Raw genomic sequence first — 7030 nt, 5'->3', positions numbered from 1 at the left:
GCCCCCAAAAAACCCATATCGGTCGGGCTCTAATATATATATATATATATATACGCGGGGCCCGGTGCGACCACACCATTTTAAAACACCACCGCACGGCACTGATATATATATATATATATATATATATATACTATTTTTTAAATGTCTCCTGGACACTGACTTCATAGACCTCTATTAATAATGTGCTTGTGTATATCTGTACACACACATTACAGTTTTTCCTTAGTTTTTACAAACACATGACACATGAAATATTTTTTGTGTTGTAATAGTAATAGACCTGGAATTACCTTTCAATGAGGAAATCAGCTAAGCAGCATATATATTTTCTCAGCAGATTACAGCAAAGCCAAGTATAAATGTTTCTTTTTTACTGTTTTGTGTATGCAGACACAAGATATCAATTCTCACATTATATTTGCCATAAGGGCCTCATTGATCATAGAGAGTTTACAAAGTAAAGAGTTGAATAATGAGTATCCATAAAGGCAGTTTGCACCAGTGAATCATTTTGACAACTGTCCACCCTGATGTACTGCATACCAGAAAGCCAGTCTGCCGAAAGAAGCCTTGACCCGTTCAGGTGCATCGCTGCTTCTCTCCAACTCCCTCCCCAAATCCCAAAACTATCCAAGCAACGTCTGTTACAGTAATGCTTCTCTCACTCAAATTATGCTACCCTTTTAAAAATTCAGCTCTCTTGTGCATACAACATTTATTGCATTGTCTGTCAAAAACCACTTACAATATCCACTTCAGTGCATGTACATCTGCTGCTATCTGCATTCAAAACTCAAAAGAATTGGCCTTTACTTCAAAAAAACTTTTTGTCATTCTACAAAGCAGGTGCCATCAGAGTGCCTTTTATGCATATGTGTAAAAATAACTTTAACTCATGTCAACTTTTACTGTACTGTATTTTAACATAGATATTTTCCTTCTTTCTTTATGTGGATGCCTTTTTGACGTGTTCTTGCTGTATTGGCAAATATTCACATTTCATGAAAACCAAATATATGAAAATAAAAAGTAGCATTTGTCTTTTATTATCTCTCCATAGACTTTTGCCCCCAGCTTGTGCATTAACTAGGGGTTTCCAATATATATGCCTTTACTTCAAAAAAACTTTTTGTCATTCTACAAAGCAGGTGCCATCAGAGTGCCTTTTATGCATATGTGTAAAAATAACTTTAACTCATGTCAACTTTTACTGTACTGTATTTTAACATAGATATTTTCCTTCTTTCTTTATGTGGATGCCTTTTTGACGTGTTCTTGCTGTATTGGCAAATATTCACATTTCATGAAATCCAAATATATGAAAATAAAAAGTAGCATTTGTCTTTTATTATCTCTCCATAGACTTTTGCCCCCAGCTTGTGCATTAACTAGGGGTGTCCAATATATATCGTCTATGATAATATCATAATTGTTGTTTAAACCATATGCTATTTGACATCATCGAGTATATTGCAAAAACCAAACAAAAACACACCCAGAGACTGCACGCGTACATGAGATGTAGGTTAGGCTGGCCGCACACTAGAGGATTTTAAGGCCGATTTTAAGCCCGATTTGCACCCCCGAACGATAGGGGGGTGTGGCCCGATTCGTGGCTTGTCGCAAACTATTTTTTTGTCCAAATCATCCTCTATTGTGTGGTGTCATAACAAGGAGAGCCAGCTGACAACGTTGATTGTATTCTATTTGTTTTTCTTCTCTAGTCACGTTTGATCTCGCCAGTCTCCGTGAGATCACGTGTCACTGTGAAATCGTTCCTAGAATCGTCCAGTGTGTGCGTTCAGAGGATTATAAGGCTAAAAATCGGTTGAACCGTCTTCATGTCTGTGGTCTCCCACGGTTTTAAAATCGGTTAAGATTTGAAAATCGTCTAGTGTGCAGCCAGCTTTAGACTACTGAGCGAGCACATTTAGAGTTCACGCTTTTACTGCCTGATTTAGTCTATTAAAATACTTTTTAATATTTAAAAATATTAAAAATGGGGGAAAAAGTTGGCAAAAATGACACTGGATGACTTTTATATGCCTTTTATACAGAGTTCTGGCATGAAACTCTAGATGGCGCAGTCCGATAGGTCTAGCTCAATCTGACCTGGCGACATCATTGTCACATGGCAGCTGATTGGTTCTCTCCTGTATCGGTAGCCAATGAGCTCGCTGCTCAATATTCAAATACCTGACTTTTGTTTGCTGTAACAGTTGGCAGCGCACTTCAGAAACCCTCCACCTTCCCCAGCTCCACCTGTATAGATCTGCTACGAGGTGATTTATGTATGCTATATGGGGGTTATTCATATGTGTTATATGTGCAGCAGCAGTATTTCTTACATGCTTACATGCATGTTGTGGATGTATTGGCAGTAGCAAGTATCGGTACTTGCTCTGCCGCAGCAGCAGCAGCATAGCAGATCTATTCCGCCAAGACCAAATACATTAACATTGTCATGTACATTACCATGCCAATCCCTCAGAGAGTTGTCATGACAGAAATATTTATCTCATCTGATATATTTAATATCACACGAAGAGTAGTTTTTTTTCTCCAAATATCAGCAATTGCAAATGTGATATTGATTTTATAAAACAGTCCAATAAACAAGAAGTTAATATTAGTTTACTTAAATTTTAGACACAACAGTTTCCTGTTTTAAACTGTTTTTGTCAGTGAAAATAGTTTCAAACAAAGCCACAGCAGAAACAGCAGAACTGTTTTGAGTCTCTGAGCAAAACACGACAGTGTTTTGTTACTGAATACTGAATAATTTCTGTTACTCCTGCAAACTAACCACCACACAGAATATGAAGAATATCAAAAGCTTTGGGAGTCAGCTGTACACGGCAGTCCTAAACCTGTCAAAGTACCAACACAATAACACACTCAGTAAAATATTGTTTAATTATTGATAAAATTCCAGAAAATATTGAGATATCATTTTTTGTCATTAACACACACCTCTAGTGTTAACCCTGTTACCATTATATATTTAAGAATATGTAAGTAACAAAAAACGTTTAGCATCTTCCTTTCAAGAAGTGAACAGTTACAGCCTCCTCTTTTTAAATACTTTTTATTGTTATTTTAAAAATACCTTAAACACAAGGCTTATAATGTCAGATTAAACTAAAATAGTCAACCTTGTTATCTTTATGGAGGCATAATTATATCACAGTGTATACTGAAATAAATTAATTTGGCTTTAAATGTCACAACCTAATTTATTAACTCTTAAACATATTGTTTGTTTGATAGAATGTTTAAAATCGTGGTAACACTTTAGAATAGGGAACACATACTGTATTCACTATTAACTAAGAGTTTTCCCTGCTTATTAATAGTTAGTACGGTAGTTGTTAAGTTTAGGTACGGGGTGGATTAAGGGATCAAAATACGGTCATGCAGAATACGGCATTAATATATGCTTTATAAGTACTAATAAATAGCCAATATGCTAGTAATATGTATGCTAATAAGCAACTAATTAATAGCGAGAAATGGTCCTTAAAATAAAGTGTTACCAAAGTCGTTTACATATTTACTTTTTAAAATCCCTTTGTAAAACTGGAAAAGGCACCCGTTTCATAGAATGACCCAGTTAATAAATGTTTACCGTGGCTTGCAGCACAAATACAGAAATTGCCAGTCATATTACACCTATTTCAGGTGTGAAAATGGCTTTCTGTCTAAGTGAATCCCATGAGATGTGCAAATTTGACTGTTTGCACATCTGCTCATTATTTTTGGAGCCTGCAGCTAGTTCTGTTGCCCACATGATTTGGCACTTTCATAAGGAGTCCAGTTCTTTGTAAATTAATTGTAATTACTTTTTAACAAAGAAAAATGACTATCCTGACTAATTACCATTTCAAGACAATGCAATTCGATTGAATTTTCTTGAAGTAGAAAGTCTTTGATGTAAAGACTTTTTAAAAGCTTTCTTTCTTTCTTTCTTTCTTTCTTTCTTTCTTTCTTTCTTTATTTATTTATTTATTTATTTATTTCAACAAGATTCCCAGGAATTTTATTAGCATAATTACATAGAGAAAAGCAGTCATATTAGTGTCCTCCACCCCTCCATCTTTCAATCCTCCAAAATAAATCAGTTGGAACCTTGGTACAATTAAATACAGAACTTGTAAAGTAAATTGTTTCTCATTTCTATCAGGTCTTTATTAAACTGCAGATTATCTGTGTAATACATTCAACGCATTAGCTTGCAAAACAGATGACCTCTGGGCAATTTTTTTGTGACAAAAATGGGACTTTTTATCTCAAAGGCTGCAAGTGGAAGATATATGCAGTTGTAGCTAAGGCTCTTTTTTGTGTGTTTTTGGAAAAAAATACTAGCTATGGAGGGGGGAGGTTTATTTATGAGTCTATAGTAGTTACAATTTATGTTGCATGATTGACAAAAAACAAGAATACAAAAAAAGTTCCTGATGCATTAAGTAATACATGGGCCAATTCTCAGATATATTTAGATTTTGACAGATATATTTAGTGCTGTGTATTTGTATTAATTAGTGTATAATTTAACAGCAAATGAATTGCTGATAATGATTTTTTTAATATATATAATTGTATTAGAAGGACTGTTCCAGGGGACATTTGGAATTGTTTTGGTTTGGACTTGAATTGGTTGCATTTCTGTGAAATGAACTTGGCAGCTTTAGGCTATGAAAGCAAATTGAAATTTTAATGCAATGCAGTGCAAGTATGCAGCTAAGTTTCAGATGTGGTCTCAGATTTTTTTTTTTTTTTAATGTGTTTAGTTTTATTGTCGTTTTTAGGTTTAGTTTATTTGAGATTTTGACAGATATATTTAGTGCTGTGTATTTGTATTAATTAGTGTATAATTTAACAGCAAATGAATTGCTGATAATGATTTTTTTAATATATATAATTGTATTAGAAGGACTGTTCCAGGGGACATTTGGAATTGTTTTGGTTTGGACTTGAATTGGTTGCATTTCTGTGAAATGAACTTGGCAGCTTTAGGCTATGAAAGCAAATTGAAATTTTAATGCAATGCAGTGCAAGTATGCAGCTAAGTTTCAGATGTGGTAAGTAACATATGGGCCAGTTCTCAGGCCATTCTCTTCAGCATCCTCTCTTAAAACCTAATATAAAGGTTAATAGAGCAGCTTTAAGCTCTTCTGGCTCTCTCAGTTTAATAAGCAGGATGTGAGACAGATTAAAGCAGAACAAAATGCTCCACACTAACGCACATTATTATGTAGCTTTGAGGTGGTGATTGAGGGATGCTTCTGATAGCATTAGTCAGGAGTCTTAAGCCTATTATGCCGCTACAATGTTAAATAGAAACTTCATATACAAATATAGAGGAAGATGTTCACATAGAATCTTGCTGTAAATGATTGCTTTAATTTGTACTGTACATGTTTCAGTAATTTTTACAGTATAGTGCTACTGTTATGAGTGCAAATCTGAACATATTTGCTCAGTTCTGCAGTTAATCATTTATTCTTATATTAATTTTAAGTAATGTATTCTATGATTAGTGTTGGTTACATTTGGTTTACATTGATTAGTGCGGTTACACAAATCAACTGATTAGTGTTGGTTACATTGGTTACATTTCTGTGATAGGAACACAGAAGCTTTATAGGCTATGAACGCTAAATCAAAATTTTGATACAATGCAGTGCAATTTGCAAATATTAAATGTCAAGTAAATTAGCATTCTGTTTTGAGTTTAGTGCATTAATAAAAGGTACACAAAATGTCTATCAGTCTTTTTTTTTTTTTAAGATTTACAGCTTTAAATCAATAGACTGTCTATTAAAAATAAATAAATAAATAAATAATATACGATCAGAGAAATAAATAAACCAACAAAATATTGATTGCCAACCTCATTATGTCAAACTAAATATTGTATGAAACAATGAATTTTGAAATAACTTTAGTTAATAAATAAATAATTAAAGAGTGAAATTAATAATTAAAATAAGTTTTTACTACAGTGAATGTGAATCTCAATCCAGCAGACAATATACATTATTTAAATTGTTGGATGCAGCCAAAAAAGCCCAAACCTCTGAGATGGAAAAGACCATATCACTATTTTAAAAAGGGCATGTAGACTTTTAATGTGTTTAAAGCTCACTACTTTTCATGCCATGTTTAATGTTTAATTTTATGTTAGATCTTACTTTATCTAACATATGTGCTAGTTCTCACAATAAAATGGAATTTGTGGACAGTACCATATGTACAGCTTTATTCAGTATTTTTGTAATATACCAATATATGCCATATAACTTTTATATTTAGCATTCATGGGTTCTGCTATTTTAGCTGATGTCTATCTTAAAATAATTCTGAAAATATCTATTCAGTCAAAATCCAATCAAAATAATGCATCACACTGCTGCTGTCACAGTGCCAGTGTTATTTTAGCATCATTGATATACCGTACTATTGTACTGTTTGTAAATATTTTGAATACTATTTTATTTGTATATTATTTGTTTTTCATCTTCATTTTATTTTTTTAAGTAATTGAAAATTAAATTAAATGTGTTGTGTTTTTGACATTTTTATTTTTTTTTTTTTTTTTTTTAATGTGTTTAGTTTTATTGTCGTTTTTAGGTTTAGTTTATTTGGTTTTTAATTTTTTTTTTTTCACTTATTCAATTTAGTTTTTAGTTTAATTTTGTTAACTTTAGTTCAAACTAAACTAAAATGATAAATGAAATTTAAAAAGTGTTTTTGTTAGCACTTGACAATAAGATTCTATTTGTTAGTTAAAGGGGTCATATGATGCGATTTCAAGTTTTCCTTTCTCTTTGGAGTGTTACAAGCTGATTGTGCATAGATAAGATCCCTGAAGTTGCAAAGACTAAAGTCTCAAAACCAAAGAGATATTCTTTATCAAAGTTAAGACTCTGCCACGCCCCCCTAAAACGGCTCATTCTAACACGCCCCCACATATCTACCACACTATATGGAAATATTTGCATAATGCCACCCAAATGTTCACGCA

General features: G+C 33.0%; 1 protein-coding gene across 1 annotated transcript in view; it reads left to right on the top strand.

Moving 5' to 3' along the window:
* The window catches only part of cacna1hb (calcium channel, voltage-dependent, T type, alpha 1H subunit b), a 55597-nt gene that overhangs the window by 13940 nt on the left and 34627 nt on the right, over positions 1 to 7030 (top strand). The gene's annotated exons all lie outside the window — the stretch shown is intronic.

This window comes from Sinocyclocheilus rhinocerous, unplaced genomic scaffold (genome assembly GCF_001515625.1).
Source record: "Sinocyclocheilus rhinocerous isolate Xijiao unplaced genomic scaffold, SAMN03320098_v1.1 scaffold3, whole genome shotgun sequence".
NCBI classification, from domain to species: Eukaryota; Metazoa; Chordata; class Actinopteri; order Cypriniformes; family Cyprinidae; genus Sinocyclocheilus; species Sinocyclocheilus rhinocerous.
Note: the sequence above shows the minus strand (reverse complement) of the source record. Positions and strands in the feature narration are given on the sequence as shown.